Source organism: Macrotis lagotis, chromosome 1 (genome assembly GCF_037893015.1).
Source record: "Macrotis lagotis isolate mMagLag1 chromosome 1, bilby.v1.9.chrom.fasta, whole genome shotgun sequence".
Classification (NCBI taxonomy): domain Eukaryota; kingdom Metazoa; phylum Chordata; class Mammalia; order Peramelemorphia; family Peramelidae; genus Macrotis; species Macrotis lagotis.
In genome coordinates this window covers 383,771,777-383,789,313 of record NC_133658.1, presented here as the reverse complement: position 1 = coordinate 383,789,313, position 17,537 = coordinate 383,771,777, and the positions used below count along the sequence as shown (strand labels likewise).

At 34.2% G+C, this 17,537-nt stretch overlaps 1 pseudogene; it reads right to left on the bottom strand.

The window, feature by feature from the left end:
- Positions 1–6,803: 6,803 nt before the first annotated feature.
- Positions 6,804–7,394, bottom strand: LOC141518134 (V-type proton ATPase 21 kDa proteolipid subunit c'' pseudogene; annotated as a pseudogene).
- Between the last annotated feature and the right edge of the window lie 10,143 nt (positions 7,395–17,537).

The window sequence follows — 17,537 nt, the reverse complement described above, 5'->3', positions numbered from 1 at the left end:
TCTAGGATAGCTGTAGGAAATCCATAGAACTTGAGTGATATTTCATATTCAATTGATAAATTTTTATTCCTTATGCAAATAATAATTGATTTCAACATATCAAAATTCAATTTTTTGGATCAATTAAATCATTGATATGGTTTTATTAACTTTTGTGGGTTGAAACTTCAAGTCTTACTTCCATGAATCCCCACTCAATTAGTAGTAAATGTTACTCCAACCACAAACTCCAACCTAGGTAAATTGTCTTTTTAATAAATGATGAAACTCATTGGAAAATTAGATGAGAGAATATGAATGGATTAGTGAGAGTCTTCTCTTAGCAGAAAAGCAATTCCAGAGAAGTGCTTCCCAAATGATGACTGAGTGCTTTAAATTATTAAATGTAGAAATAGTATTATATCAATTCAAAGTAGCTAGTTTTCAAAAATTCCTCCAATAGGCCATGAATTCCAAATATAGACTGAAAAATATGTACATTATGTGTGGAATTTATTTCTGGCTTTCCATTAATTGCTAATCAATTCAATAGATATTTATTAAGAAGGACCAGGCCATTTTCCAGGCATTTAGAGCCTCAAATACAATTATAATAAAGCATTCCCTGACCCAAGCTTTCATATTACTAAGAGTTTTAAAAGTAAAATAGATTATTAAATAGGAAATAACTGGAAATAATTTCAAGACAGGAAAAGAGAAAATTTAATAGTTGAGTCAGTCAAACAATGTTTTATGTGTATGGTACCAATTGAGCTGAACTTCAAAAGAAGCTGGGGATTCTAAGAGGTGAGGGTGAGGTAGGAGAATACTTTTAGGGAGTGACAATGGTCTCAATTATTATGCATAGTTTGGTTTCATGGGTTAAAAAGCACTGATAATGGACCATGAATTCACAAGTGAATTCTATCAAACATTTAAGGAACAATTGGTTCCAATTCTATCTAAACTCTTTGGAAAAACAGGTGAAGACAGAGCTCTAATTCTTTCTATGGCATAAATATGGTGCTGATACCTAAATGAGGAAGAGTCAAAAGAGAAAAAGAAAATTACAGACCTATCTCCCTAATGAATAAAGATGCAAAAACCCTATATAACATCTTAGCAAAGAAATTACAGCAAGTAATCATTAGGATAATATACTATGACCAAGCAGGATTTGTCCCAGGAATGTAGGGTTGGTTCAATATTAGGAAAACTGCTAGTATACTTAACTAAATTGATAACAAATCTATGAGAAATCATTTGATTATATCAATAGATGCCGAAAAAGCCTTTGACTAAATTCAGCACTCATTTCTACTAAAAACACTAGAGAATGTAGGAATAAATGGATTATTCCTTAGAATGATTAGCAGTATCTATATGAAACCATCAACAAGAATTTTATGCAATGGAGATAAACTAGAGGCATTCCCAATAGGATCAGGGGTGAAACAGGATGCCCCTTATGACCACTACTATTCAATATTTTGTTAGAAATGGTAGCTCAATTGGGGGCAGCTAGGAGACACAGTGGATAAAGCACCGGCCCTGGAGTCAGGAGTACCTGGGTTCAAATCCGTTCTCAGACACTTAATAATTACCTAGCTGTGTGGCCCTTGGGCAAGCCACTTAACCCCATTTGCCTTGCAAAAACCTAAAAAAAAAAAAGAAATGGTAGCTCAAGCAATAAGAGAAGAAAAAGTAATTAAAGGAATTAGAATTGGGAAGGAAGAAACAAAACTCTCACTCTTTGCAGATGACATGATGGTATACATAGAGAATCCTAAAAATTCCTCTAAATAAACCCTCTAGAAACAATGAACACCTTTAGCAAAGTCACAGGATATAATATAAACCCTCATAAATCTTCCCCATTTCCCTCATAAATCTTCCCCATTTCTACATATTCTTAGCAATGTACAGCAGAAAGAGCTGGAAAGAGAAATCCCATTCAATATAACCTCAGATAATATAAAATACTTGGGAGACTACCTGCCAAGGTAAACTCAGAAACTCTATGAACACAACTTTAAAATACTTCTCATATAATTAAAATCAGATTGAAATAACTGGATAAATATTAACTGCTCATGGATAGGCTGAGATAAAATAATAAAAATGCTACTTAATTTAGTGCATTGTCAATCAAATTCAAGGAAATTACTGAGCTAGAAAAAATTGTAAGTAAATTCATATGGAGAAATAAAAATTCTAAGAATATCCAGGGATTTAATGGGAAAAAAGTGCAAAAGAAAGTGGCTTAGTCCTACCAGATCTAAAATTATATTATAAAGCACCAGTCATCAAGACTGTCTGGAATTGCTTAAGAAATAGAGTGGTGGATCAGTGGAATGTACTAGGTTCAAAAGACATAGCAGAAAATGATTATAGCAATCTGCTGTTTGATAAACCCAAAAAGTCCAGCTTCTGGGATAAAATCTCTCTCTTCAATAAAAACTGTTGGGGAAATTAGAAGTTAATATGGAAGAAAGTTGGATTAGACCAATATCCTATATCAAGATAAGATCAAAATGGGTACAGAATTTAGACATAAAAGACAATATTATACGGGGCGGCTAGGTGGCACACTGGATAAAGCACCGGCCCTGGAGTCAGGAGTACCTGGGTCCAAATCTGGTCTCAGACATGTAATAATTACCTAGCTGTGTGGCCTTGGGCAAGCCACTTAACCACATTTGCCTTGCAAAAAAAAAGAAAATATTATAAACAAAGTAGGAGATCAAGGAATAGTTTGCCTGTAGGATCTATGGAATGGGAAGCAGTTTATGAACAAGGAAGAGATGGAGAACATCATTAAAAAATCTAGATAATTTTGATTACTTGAAGTTATAAAGCTTTACAAAAACAAAAATAGAAACAAAAACAAAAAGCAAAAGCAAAACCATTGTAACCAAGATCAAAAGAAATGTAGTAATTGGGAAACAATTTTTACAACTAGTATTTCTGACAATGAAATCATTTATAAAATATATGGAGAAATGAGTTAAATTTATTTAAAAACAAGCCATTCCCCAAATGACAAATGATCAAAGGATATGCAGAGGCAATTTACAGATGAGGACATCAAAGCTATCCTTAGTCATATGAAAAATTGCTCTAAATAATTACTGATTAGAGAAATACAAATTATAGCATCTTTGAGGTACCATTTCACACATCTCTGACTGGCCAATATGACCAGAAAAGACATAGATCAATGCTGGAAGGGCTGTGGGTAATCTGGGACCCTAATACATTGTTTGTAGAGCTGTGAACTCATCCAACTTTTCTAGAGAGCAATTTGGAATTACAACCAAAGGGCTTAAAAATGGTCATACTCTTCGATCCAACAATACCATTACTGGGTCTATACCCTGAAGAGACCATGAAAAAGGGTAAAAATATCACTTGTACAAAAATATTCGAAGCAGCCCTGTTTGCGGTGGCAAAGAATTGGAAATTGAACGAATGTCCATCAGTTGGGGAGTGACTGAACAAATTGTGGTATATGTATGTTATGGAACACTATTTTTCTATTAGAACCCGAAGGGATGGGAATTCAGAGAAACCTTAAAGGATTTGCATGTACTGATGCTGAGTGAGATGATGGCAGCCAGAAGAACAGCAACATTTCATCAGTACAATAGGGACAATTTTAGGGTATCTGTGATGGAGAATATCATTTGGATCCAAATAAACAATTGTGGAGTTTAAACAAAGACCAAAGACTACTACCTTTAATTTTAAACGAAAGTTAATCTAATTATGTAATTTTGCTATCTCATATTTTATTTTTTCCTTAAGGATATGAGTTCTCTCTCAACACATTCAATTTTGATCAATATGTATCATGGAAATAATGTAAAGACTATCAGACTGCATTCTGTGGGGGCTTGGGGAGGGAAGTGAGATTAGGGAAAACTGAAAAATTCAAAGAACAATAAAAAAACACTGGTAATTTGAAGATGGCTAATTGAGTCATGCCCTCTTTGATGGAACTGGGGAGGCAAAAATGTTAGGCACCTTTGTAATTGAGTCTTAGATAATTATACAATATAAAGAACTGAAATCACTTTCATATTTGTTATTTCACTCATTTTCTCAAGAAATCTTTGAATGGACTGGGAAAAAATGTTTGCCTAAGGTTTTGAGGGAAGGGATTGTTTTCCATAACTCTGTATCTCCTAAAATGTTTACTAGGTAGTTAGTATAAAATATTCACAATGCAATAGGAACTCAATAGGTGTAAATCATTTATTTCCTTTTGAAGGACCATTTTTAGGTCTATTTCTAGATGCACTTTCTAATTTAGTATAATGAAATTGCCAAAGAGTTTTACAATCAGGTAGATAGATGGATAGGTGATAGACATAAATAGATAGATAGCTTGCTAGCTTGCTAACTAGATAGACAGACAACCCAGATAGGTATCTTTACTATTTCCATATTCCCGATGCCCCCCCCCCACTGGCTATTATGTTCAAAAAGAGCTTTTGCATATAGTTTGCCCCAATAAACTTTGCTTACTTGAATTCAAGTTCAGACTTCAAAAAGAACATATTGACCTTTGTCTCATGGTTTATTCAGACTAGCGCAATAGACTATGAACTAATTAGGAATCAAACAGGCATACAATATGTTCATAAACTCTAACCCTCTTGAAACTGGAGACTCAATGTGTCATTGCTTTATTCACTTTTCAGTCATACAGAATAATCTTCTTCCCTTCAGAAAACTTGTATTTAAAGAATATGTAGAAGATTCTGCTAAATTGTAAGGATGAATCATTTTAAAGGCTTAAAGGATGAGATGTAATTAGCCTCCTAATTCAGACCTTATTTTTGAAGTCAGATTATTCTTTGGCTTAGAACAATGCAGAGGACATTTTAATGCAGAGATGTGTCCAGTAGTGAACAATAAGAACTGTCGATTTAAAGTGGTCAATTGAAGAGGTAAGTTAAAAGGGACTTGCTAAAGGCCCTATGACCTTGTGGATAGAAATGCTCATTTGGAATTATAATCATGAGCAATGATGGAGGAGTAGAATCTAATTATAACTGAAGTACCAATGAGAGTACACTTTTCAAATACATCACAAACAAATAACTTCTGGAAGGATGGATATTTGATGAATGGTTTAGCGAGCCAGCAGTAATTAGCACTTGGATCATCAAGTTTAAATGATTTCTACAGCTTTGACATCTGCTTTTAAATGTGGCTTAAACAGGTGAAAGAGGTACACCCAAATTAGAAACAATTGGAAGACTGAATTTGGTATTTAGGTAGCAGAGCTTTCATTTCATCCTGGAGACTTGAGTATATTCATTAGTTCTTAACAACTTTCAAAGTCTTCCATCATTTTATTCATTCAAATAGCATCTGTGAGGTCTAACTTAAACTCACCTGAGCATGAAAATGGTACCTATCTATTTGATGGTTAATTGGTCATTTTTAATTATCTCTCTTTTCTCTATGAGACACTATGTATTTAGTGCCCATCACTATAGCAACGAATTGTTTGGAAAGTGCATTAGGCTAAATACAAATATATGTGTAGGAAGAAAATTCTTCTCCTTTCTCAATTTGTATTTGCTTGAGTGAGTGATAATGGAAAGGCTGATGGAAGATGATTAATCCACATCATAAACAGTGTCACAGAGTGAAAAAGTGGGAAGAGGGTTCTTACACTCACCTTAATCTCTCTCTCATTCTTGATTTTAAAGGGAAGTAGCATCTAGGGACCTGTGAACTAAGCAGAAAAGCTAGAGAACAAAGAATTTTACTGAAAGCTGGGAGAAAATTTTCAACTTTTCCACTTGAGAACCTTAGGCAAGTCAGTATTTTTTCTTTCAGTTTTCTTGTACATAAAATGAAGGAATTGGAAAAGTATTGATATCTTTAAAAAAATACCAATTTTTCTGATTCAGTGGAATTATGTGGGTTGGTCAGAATCATATAAAGATGTTAAATTTTTTTACCAGATTTCAAATATAATAACATCCAGAACTGATGGAGTTTGAATATACATCAAAGCATATTTTTTAAACTTTATTTTTCCTGTTTTTATGTATTTTTATAATATGACTAATATGGAAATGTGTTTTGCTTCTCTCTCTCTCTCTCTCTCTCTCTCTCTCTCTCTCTCTGTCTCTCTCTCCATTTACTTATATAAAGCATAAATCAAATTGCTTGCCTTCTCAATGAGGAGAGCAGGGAGGAAGGAAAAGAATTGGGAATTCAAAATTTTTAAAATGAATGTCAAAATTTGTTTACATATGGAATTGAAGAAAATAGAATAGAAATATATATATATATATATATATATATATATATATATAACAAAAGAATAAAAGGGAGGTAGACTTGGCTTTAGCAATCATCTTGTGAATAATTCTCAATAATTAGGTGTCATAGTTTTGCTTCATATTATGCTTTGACTTATCTTTAGAGAGTTATATGACAATTTCTAAAACAAGGCAAATGTTAAGATGTCATCAAAGGGATAATCTTTTTTTGTTTTGTTTTGTTTTTTGGGAGGAGGTGACCAGGACACAGACCTTTATTTCAAATACTGGTGAGGTGGGGGGTGGAGCAGGAGGCAGGTCAGGTGGCCAGAGGACATACTCTCCCAACCTATAGGCCATAGCCAGCCTCTCTGAAGGACTTCAGAAGGGACAGATAACAGTGAGAGACAGAAGTACAGAGCATGGGCACCATGGGAGGGACAATTCCCCTGGCTAGGGCAACCAGCTCCCTCCCCAGGAAAACCAGTAAATTAAGAGTAGGGCAGAGGAGGGCAAGGCCCTCCCACAGCTTCAGGCCTAGTCTCCCAATTTTACATTAGAAGTCTGAAGAATGACCACAATGACCCCAAAGAGACCAATAGCACTGACAAAGATCTTTACAATGAGGATCTTAATGAAGAGGCTGGAAATCTTGGCATTAACCAGGGCAGTTCCACTGACCACAAGACTCACACAGACACCACAAAAGCAGTTGGATGGGTCCACAATGAGGCTAGCACAAAACATGAAATAGCCTGCAGGGTAGTTATGTTTCCAATTTCTTTGGGGTGGTGCCAGTGAAAGACTCTGCCATGTTGCTGATGACAATGGCCATGATGATGCTGTAGATGGCCACAGCCTTGCAGAAGATAATGCTTACCAAGTTCTTGGTCTTGATCTCCACTGAGGATGCATGAGCCTGTGATAAAGATGCCCCAGGATGCTCCTACCATAGAGAGTGAGATGGCCAGTCCAATTCCTAGGTTGGGCCACATGTAGGGAGAAGTCTCATGGGGAACCAAGCCACATCAAAGTAGAAGCCCAAGTTGAATAGCAGATTCCTGCGACAAGGATGCAGCTCCAGAAAGCCATGGACAGGCCAAAATAAAGCAGTGCAAGTCCTCTCATGGAGGTGACACAAAGGGATAATCTTTAGTAAACTGAAAAGACATGCTAATAATTAAAATAGTACAAAAATAAGTCCTTATTTTTTCACAGTCTTATCCTTTACATTTTTATTAAAAGATCCCCCCACTGCCATGTGTGTGGTTTTATCAAATTAAGTTTAATCAAAAGAATTTCTTTATAATTGGTCATAGGTAGTGATAAAGATTGTTCTTTAATAACTTGGTTATTCTTATTATTCTTATACCCCTCCTATATATTTAACCTCTTTAATATGCCTCCCCTCTATCCCTACTTTTTTTTCTTTTCTTTTTTTTCCCAAACATATACAAAGTTAATTTTCAACATTCATACATTTGCAAGTTTATCAGTTTGACATTTTTCTACCACCCTTTCTTCCCTCTGCTTTAACCATTGCAATGATCAATCTGGAATTTGTTGTACACATGCAATCATGTCTAATATATTTCCATAATACCAGTATTGTGAAAGAGTAATTAGAATTAAGGGAGAAAATATCATGAGAAAGAAAGAAAATAAAAGAAATTTTTAAAAATGACCATGGTATGTTTTTCCTCTACATTCAGACTCCATATATATTTAAGAGTTTTTTGTTTGTTGATTTGTCTTATTTTTTTAATGTTGATGCCATTTTCCATAACAGTTCTCTCAGGATTGTCCTTGATCATCTAAATGCTGAGAGAAACTGTGTCAAACATAGTTGATCCAAATAACAGTGTTGCCAGTAATGTGTACAATATTCTCTTGGTTCTGTTCACTTCACTCAGCATCATTTCATACAGATCTTTCCAGGCTGTGCTGAAGTCATCATTTCTTACAGAACAATAGTATTACATCACATTCATATGCCACAGCTTGTTCAACTATTCTCCAATTGATAGGTATCTGATCAATTCCTCCTTTATCACTACAAGAAAGAGTTTCTATTAACATTTTTGCAAATTTGGAATTTCCCCCTTTTTAAAGATCTTTTTGGGAAATGGAGATAGTATTGTTATTTCTGGATCAAAGGATATGCACTTTTTATTGCATTTTGGGCATAGTTCCTGATTGCTTTCCAGACTGTTAATGATCAGTTCACAAATCTACCATAGTGTATTAATATCCCAGTTTTCTCATATCCTCATATCCTATTGATTATCTTACTTTTTTGTCATCTTAGCCAATTTGATAGATATGAGGTGGAACCTCAATGCTGTTTAATTTGCATTTTTCTAACAATGACTTGGAGAATTTTCTTTACCATATGACCTATAGATAGCTTTAATTTCCTTCAGCATTTATTCATTAGAAAATGTATTATATTTTTATAAAATTGATTTTCTCTCTATATTTCAGAAATGAGTCCTTTATCAAAAAAACTAACTCTGAAAATTGTTTCCCAGCTTATCGTATTTCTTCTAATCTTGGATATGTTAACTTTGTGTGAAAATTTTATTATTTTAATATAATCAAAATCATCCATTTTGCAGTTTATCACTTGTTTGGTCATGAATCCCTCCACTCTCCAAAGATCTATTATACAAATTATTCCTTTTTTTTCCTACTAAGTGATCAATAGTATCATCCTTTATGACTAAGTTCTCTAGCCATTTCATCCTTATATTGGCATATCATGTGAGATGAGGGTTTATGCCTAGTTTTGGCATAGTATTTTACAGATTTTTTCAGCAGTTTTTGCTAAATACTTAGTTCTTATCCCACAAGCTAGAGTATTTTGTTTATTGAACAGTAGATCATAAGAGTCATTCAATACTCTTTCTTTTGCGTGTAATCTATTCCACTGATCCACTTCGTGACTGCTGGTTTATAATATAGTTTTTAGATCTGGCCACCTTCCTTTGCATTTTTTCATTAATTACTTGATATTCTTGCCCTTTTATTCCTACATATGATTTTTATTACTTTTTTCCTAGTTCTGGAAATTTTTTTTTTTACTAGTTTAATTGATATGACACTGAATCAACAATTTAATTTAGGTAAAATTGTAATTTGAACAACTGACATTTTTCCAACTGCTTAGATCTCACTTTATTTTTGTGAAAAGTGATATGTAATTGAATTCATATAGTTGCTGGGTTAGTCTTGGGAGATAGATTCTCAAATATTTCATGTTATCTTTATTTGAAATGGAATTTCTCTTTCTTTTTCTTGCTGTTGGACCTTATTGATCATATATAGAAAATTGATGATTTAAGTGACTTTATTTTATATTCCACAAATTATTAAAATTGTTAATTGTTTCAAGTAGATTTTAGTTGTTTTTCTAGATTTCTAGAATTATACTAACGTATTATCTGCAAAGATGGTTAGTTTTGTTTCCTCACCATCTGATTGAAATCTTTTTTTTTTTTTCTGCAAAGCAATGGAGTTAAGTGGTTTGCAAAGGCCACACAGCTATGTAATTATTAAGTGTCTGAGGTCGGATTTGAACTCAGCTATTGCTGACTCCAGGGCTGGTGCTCTATCCACTGAGCAACCTAGCCACTCCTGTTCTAAATCTTTCAATTTCTTTTTCTCTTACTGCTAAGACTAGCATTTCCAAAACAGTATTAAAGAATAGTGGTGATAAAGAGCATCTTTGTTTCACCCCTAATCTTTTTATATTTTAGTTTTTGCAAGGCAGTGGGGTTAAGTGGCTTGCCCAAGGCCACACAGCTAGGTAATTGTTAAGTGTCTGAGGTCAGATTTGAACTCAGGTACTCATGACTCTAGGGCCGGTGCTCTATCCACTGCACCACCTAGTGGCCCCTTCACCCCTAATCTTAAGGGGAACGCTTCTACTTTACTCCCCTTATATGTAATGCTTACTAATAGTTCTAGATAGAGACTTAATCATTTTAAGGAAAATTTCTTTTATTCCTGTGCTCTCTCTTGTTTTTAATAGAAATGAGTGCTTTCTTTTGTCAAGAGACTTTTTTCAAGACACTTTTCAGTGTCTTTTGAGAAAATCGTATGATTTCTGTTAATTTTGTTATTGATATGGTCATTTATCTTGATTGTTTTCCTAATATTGCACTATCCCTGTATACCTGATATAAATTCTACCTGATTATAGTGTATTTTTCTAGTAATAATATGCTAAAATCTCTTTGCTAAAATTTTGTTTAAAAGTTTTTTTTATCACTGTTAGTTTAGATATCAGTATCATGTTAGTGACCTAAAAGAAATCTGACAGAACACAATTCTTCACCTATTTTTAAATAGTTTATATAGAATTGGAATTTTTTAACTGTTTGCATTCAGCCCTGAAGACTTTTTATTCAGAAGTTTAATGATATTTTGTACAGTTTCTTTTTCTGAAATTGAATTATTTAAGTATTTCATTTCCTCTTGTTAAAGTAATCAATTTATTTTTTAATAAATATTCATCTATTTAGCTTATATTGTCAGACTTTTTTGCATACAGTTGAGAAAAAAATCTTTAAATAGTTTAATTTCCTCCTCTTTGGTGGTGAGTTCACCCTTCATATTTTTGATTATGGTGATTTGATTTTCTTCTTTCATTTCTAAAAATAAGATTAATCAAAGAATTATCTATTTAATTGAAGACTTTTCTATAAAATCAACTTTAACTTTTGTTTACTAGTGGATTAGTTTTCTTACTTTTGATTTTATCAATTTTCCTTTTGATTTTTAGAACTTCTAACTGGGTACTTAATTAGAGTTTTTTAATTTCATGTTTTTCTAGCATTTTTAGTTGCTTGCCAAATTCATCAATCCCTTTTTATTTTATGCATGTTAGCATTTAAAATAAAATTTCCCTAAATTGCTACTTTGACTGCATCCCACAAGTTTTGGTATAATCTCTCATCATTTTCTAAAATTCTATTCACTTTCTTACCCTTCCCTTTTATTTTGTGGTTATATTTATCCAGTTCAGAGAGAGCAAGTTTCTCACTCACAAATACTGTTTTTCTGTCTGTGTATTTCTGGAAATGATTTAGCTTCTCTAAGAATCTAGATGCTATACCACTTAGTGCATATATGTATATGTTTAATATTGATCTTTATTCATTGTCTATGATACCTTTAAGAAAGTGTATTTTCCGTCCTTGTTTCTTTTAATTAGATCTATATTTGGTTTTGCTGTGTCTGAGACCAGGATTGCTACCCCAGTTTTTATTTCTTTTGGTTATAGCAGTTGATGCATAATATATTCTGCTGCATCCTTTTACATTTACCCTTTTGCATCTCTCAACTTCAAATATGTTTCTTGTAAACAAATTGTAGGATTCTGATTTTTAATCCCCTTTGCTGTCTGCTTCTGTTTTATGGGAAGTTTATCCCATTTATATTCACAGCTATGATTATGAATCTTTGTATTTCCCTCCATCCTATCTTCCCACTCTTTACACTTTTCTTTTTCTTTTACCTTTATGTGTCCTCACTAATGACTTGCTTTCTTTCTCAGTCTGCCCCTTCTATCAGGTCCCTTTCCTTTTCATCTCGCTTTCGACTTTTACTTTTTTTTTACTTTTACTTTACAATTACTTCACTCCTCCATTTTTATCAGGTTTGCCTATCCCTGTTTTCCCCCTTTCCCCCTACTTTCATATAAAGTAAGAGAAATTTATAAACTCATTTGAGAATGTATGTTATTCCCTCTTTGAATCAAATCTGTTGAGAGTATGATTTACACAATACTCCCATCCTCCCTCCTGTACCTCTACTTTTGTTAATGTATACTAATTTTAACTGTACTGATAGAAATACAATTCTCAAGGGTTGTTTGACTTACTGATTGATTGATTTACTAGCATCATCATGTTAAAATAACTTCATACTTACTCTCTCTATCAACGCACATTCGCTTCAACTGAACCATTAGAAATACAGTTCTAGGGGTGGCTAGGTGGCATAGTGGATAGAGCACTGGCCTTGAAGTCAGAAGTACCTGGGTTCAAATCCAACCTCAGACACTTAATAATTACCTAGCCATGTGGCCTTGGGAAAGCCACTTAACCCCATTGCTTTGAAAAAAATCTAAAAAAAAAATAAATAAAAAAGAAATACAGTTCTAAAGAGCCATAAGCATCATCAAATTATGATCAATTATACTCATACCTCTAAGTATGCTCCTTCCTAATGTCCTAAGAGAAATCCCATTATCAAGAAACAGTAATATCATCATCCAGTTTAGGGATATAGACATTTAATTTTATTGACTAACATTTCCTACCCTTTCCATTTACTTCTTTTTGCATCTCTTAAGTCTTATATTTGAAGATCATATTTTCTGTTCAGTTCTGGACATTTTATGAGGTAAATTTGAAAGTCCTCTAATTAAAAACCCATCTTTTCCATTGTAATAATATACTTAATTTTACAGAGTAGTTGATTTTTGATGGTAATCCAAGCTCCCTTGCCCTCTAGAATATCATATTATAGGCCTTCTACTCTTTTAGTGTTTAAGCTGATTAAATCCTGCATATAATCCTGACTGAGCATCCCTGGAGATTAAATTGTTTCTTTCTGACTCTCTGCTATATTTTCTCCTTTAGCTGCGATTTCTGAAATTTTACTATAGCATCTTTTGCAATTTTTGGAGGGGTGATCAACAGATTCTTTCAAGAAGTAGTTTCAATTCTGGTTCTATGCTTTTAGGGCAGTTTTTCATGATGAGTTCTTGAAAGGTATCACTCCTGGTATCTATTTTCCAGGTCCTTCATTTTTCCTAAGAGGTACTTTACACTTTCTTCTATTTTACAAACTTTTGAGTATAGTTAATGGAATTGTGATGTTTCCCAGATTCATTAATTTCTCTATGTACAAATCTAGGTTTTGGGTATTTTCTTCAACTAGTCATTGTATTTCATACTCTAATTGGTTAAATTAACTTTTAAATGAATTGTTTTATTTTCCATTCATTTAATTTTACTTTTTTGATGAATTTTCTTTTTATCGTGTTGGTCAATTTTTCTTTTTTTAGATTAGACAAGAAGATTTATTTTTATGCCCTAGTACATGGTCACCTTTTGTGTAAGTTCCATGTACTGCAGAAAAACAAGTATATTCCTTTCTATCCCCATTCAGCTTTCTCCAAAAATCTATCTTGTCTAGCTTTTGTAACATTCTGTTTACCTCCTTAACTTCCTTATTGTTTATTTTAAACAATTTAGGTTTATCTAAATCTAAGAGCAGGATGTTGAAGTCTCCCACCAGTAGAGTTTTGCTGTCTATGTCTTTCTGCCAAGCATTCAACTTCTCCTCTAAAAATTTCGGTGCTATGCCATTAGGTACATACATATTTAGTATTGAAATTGCTTCATTGTCTATGGTACCTTTTGTAAGGATGTAATTTCCTTCCTTATCTCTTTTAATGAGATCTATTTTTGCAGCTGCTTTGTCTGAGATAAGGATTACTACCCATGCTATTTTCACTTCAGCTGAAGCAAAATATATTTTACTCCAACCTCTTACATTTACAAACACACTCTCTCTCTGTCTCTGTCTCTGTCTCTCTCTCTCGCTCTCTCTCTCTCTCTCTCTCTCTCTCTCTCTCTCTCTCTCTATATATATATATATATATATATATATATATATATATATATATATGTTAGGATATTAGGATTCTGGTATTTAATCCAGTCTGCTATTCACTGGGAGAGTTCATGCCATTCACATTCAAAATTTTCATTACTAACTTTGTATTGTCCTCTATGCTATTGTCCTCTGTTTATATTTTTTCCATTTTTTTTCACTTTATACATATTCCCCAGTATTTTGTTTTGGAATATCACACTATAACTCCCCTTTCTTTCCCCCTTCCATTTGTCCCTTCTTCCTTCTGTTAGTTCTTCTTTTCTTCCTCCCTTCCCCTTTCCCATTTTAATACTTGAAAGAACAGTTTCTCAACTGAATGTGTGTATGTAAACTTCGGGTGTAATCTGTTGAGAGTAAAATTTAGGTGGTTCTCACCTCCTCCTTTCTTCCCTTCAATTGCAATAGGTCCTTTGTACCTTTTTATGTAATGTGATTCACCCCATTCAATCTCCTCCATATTCTTGTCTCTTTACTGCCTCCCCCCCATTTTTAAGGAGAGAATTTTTTCAATCATTCTATCAGAGTCTATCAGAGTCATGGATAAGTCATGAGTTGTCTATCACTTCTGGCTAAGTATATTCTCTCTAATAGAGTTACAATTCTCAAAAGTAATGAGAATCTTTCTTCCACTTTCATCTTATTGGATAGCAGTTTTTTTTTCTTTTACCTTTTTCCTTTTTACCTTTTCATGTGTCTCTTGAATCTCGTGTTTGAAGTCCAAATTTTCTTTTTAGCTCTGTTTTTTTCAAGAGTTGGAAGTCACCTATTTCATTAAATGTCCATCTTTTCCCCTGGAAGAGAAGACTTAATTCTGTTGGACAGTGAATTCTTGACTGCATTCCAAGCTCCCTTTCTCTTCAGAATATCTCATTCCAGACTCTTTAATCCCTTAATAATGTTGAACCCAGGTCCTGTGTAGTCCATACTGTGTCTGCTCATTTCTAAACTGTTCCTTTTTGGCTGCTTGAAGGATTTTCTCTTTAATCTGGTAGCTCTGGAATTTAGCCATAATATTCCTTGCTGTTTTCATTTGGGGATTGCTTTCTGGAGGCTGTATTCTTTCAATAACTATTTTGCCCTCTGGTTTCATGATATCAGGACAATTTCCCTCATTAAATCCTGTAATATTGAGTTCAGGCTTTTTTCCTCTTCAATGGTTTCAGGAAGTCCAATGATTCTTAAGTTGTCTCTCATGGTTCTATTCTCAAGGTCGGTCATTTGAAGATAAGGTCTTTTACATTTTTTTTTACTTTGTTGGTTTTGTTTAAGAGATTCTTGTTGTCTCATGAAGTCATCAGTTTCCACATATTCCATTCTTTTTTTAAGAGAAGAATTTTCTTCATTTGTCTTTTGCAACTCCTTTTCCAATTGGTTAATTTCATTGTTGAATGAGTTTTTCATTGGCCCAAGTGTAGTTTTGAGAGAATTATTTTCTATTTATATTTGTCTAATTGTATTTTCCAAGTATTTGTTTTCTTCTTGAAAGATGTCAGTTTTCTTTTGCAAGGTGTTAATTTTCTCTTGAGACTCTTTTCCCAGGTTTCCAATTTATTTTTAAACTCCTTAATGATTTCTTCTAGGAAGTCTTTCTGGGCTGGAGATCAACTCATATTCTCCTCAAAAGTTCTAGATCTCTCTGAATTAGGATCTGTGCCTTCAAAGTAATTTTTAATGGTCCCCCTTTTTTGCTGGCCTTTCTTCATTTTCCTAGGATATTTTGTTGGGGTAGGGGCTGGCTCACAAATATTTGGCTTTGAAACCATACAGGCTTTACTCACTGGGTTTCATAACTCCATGTGGGCCAGCTAATAGGTAAGTTACTTTCTGTGGAGTGACTGTGGCCTTGATTTGAGGCCCACTCCCTTGATTTGAGACCCTCTCTTTAGGTCTGGAGGAGGTAGAGGTAGCAGGAGGGTATGAATTACCCTTGAACAATGTGGGCTGAGCCTTGGGACAAAAAAATGTTAATCTCCCTATTCAGTTGAGGAAGCACTGCTGCCCTTAGGCTTGGGTAGGGAGGCTGTTACTGTGTTTGCTCTGGGAAGAGGGCTCAACTGAAAGTATGGAGCTCATGCCCTGAGCTGAGTTGATTGATGTGCAGTCACACTCTGCAGCTATATGTGCTCTAGCTCATCCTCCAGCCCCACTGGGGCTTCCCAGACCACTCTTCCCACTGCCAAAATGTTCATGGCCTCGGACTCTGGCTCTCACAGTCAAAGTCTCCCCAGCTAAGCCTATTCCTCTGGCTTCACCCTATCCCTCTACCCCACCCTGCTTTCTTTTCTCCACTCCTTGTCCATCCATGGTCTCTGAGAGAGTCCTTGTTGGTAAATGTTTTTTTCCTTGCTTCTATTTCTGGGTTTTGTAAATCAAATTTCTGTCAAGAGGTTTCTTTCATATTATTTCTGAGGGGAAACCAGGGGACCTTGGCACAGTGCCTGGCTTCTCTCTGCCATCCTGACCAGAAGTCCCCATCATTCATTTTTTGACTGTTATTGTATTTTATTTGTCCAAATACATACAAAATGTTTTTAATGTTCATCTTTTTATAAGGTTTTGAGTGCCACATTTTCTATCACCCTCTGTCTTCTCTACTCTTATGACAGTGAATAATCTGATATACTTAGAAATATTCAGTGATGCTTAAAATATTTCCATATTATTCATGTTGAGAAAGAGGAATCAGAACTTAAAGGGGGAAAATATGAGAAAAATAAAATGCATAAAGCAATATTTTAAAAGTGAACATAGTATGCTTTGGTCTGCATGTCTTTTGCCCCAATGGTCCCAGGGCTCAGATTTAGTCTGGGCTTGAAACCCTCCCTACTGGCTTGCTATCTAGTTGCTGGGACCTGTGCTGCTGTCTAGCTTCTGGGACTTGAGCTGCACTGTGGCTAAAATCCTCCTGCTAGCTTTCCTTCTCTTCTACCTAGCTAGGCTTAATTTCCCACCCTGCCCAAAAGAGAGAAAATTCCACTAAAGATCCTACATGAGGTCTACAATTGAAGACATGGTGAATGTTTTCTTTCATGGAATTTGTACCTTTAATGTCTATGGAGAGAGACTTCATTTACTGCTGTATAGGGGAAAACTCCAGGAGCATGCTAGCTTCATGCTATCATCTTGGTTTTACCCCAGAAGTTCTCACAAGTCAATGCTACTCAACATTCAAGGAATAATTAGTTCCAATTCTAGATGAACTATTTGAAAATTTAGGTTAAAAAGGAGTTCTGCTAAATTTCTTTATGACACCAATATGGTGTTGATACCTAAACCAGGAAGATTCAAAATAGAGAGAAACAAATTATACACAAATTTCCCTAATGAATATGGATGTATCAATTTTAAATAAAATATTAGCAAAGTGATTGTAGCAATTTATCTCTTGGATAATACATTATTGTCAAGTAGGATTTATACCATGAATGAAAGTTTGGTTCAATATTAGGAAGACTAACAGCATAATTTGCCATATCAATAACAAGCCTAACCCAAACCATATGATTATCTCATTAACTGCTGAAAAGATTTTTGAGAAAATATAGCACCTAGTCCTGTTAAAAACTCTGGAAAGAATAG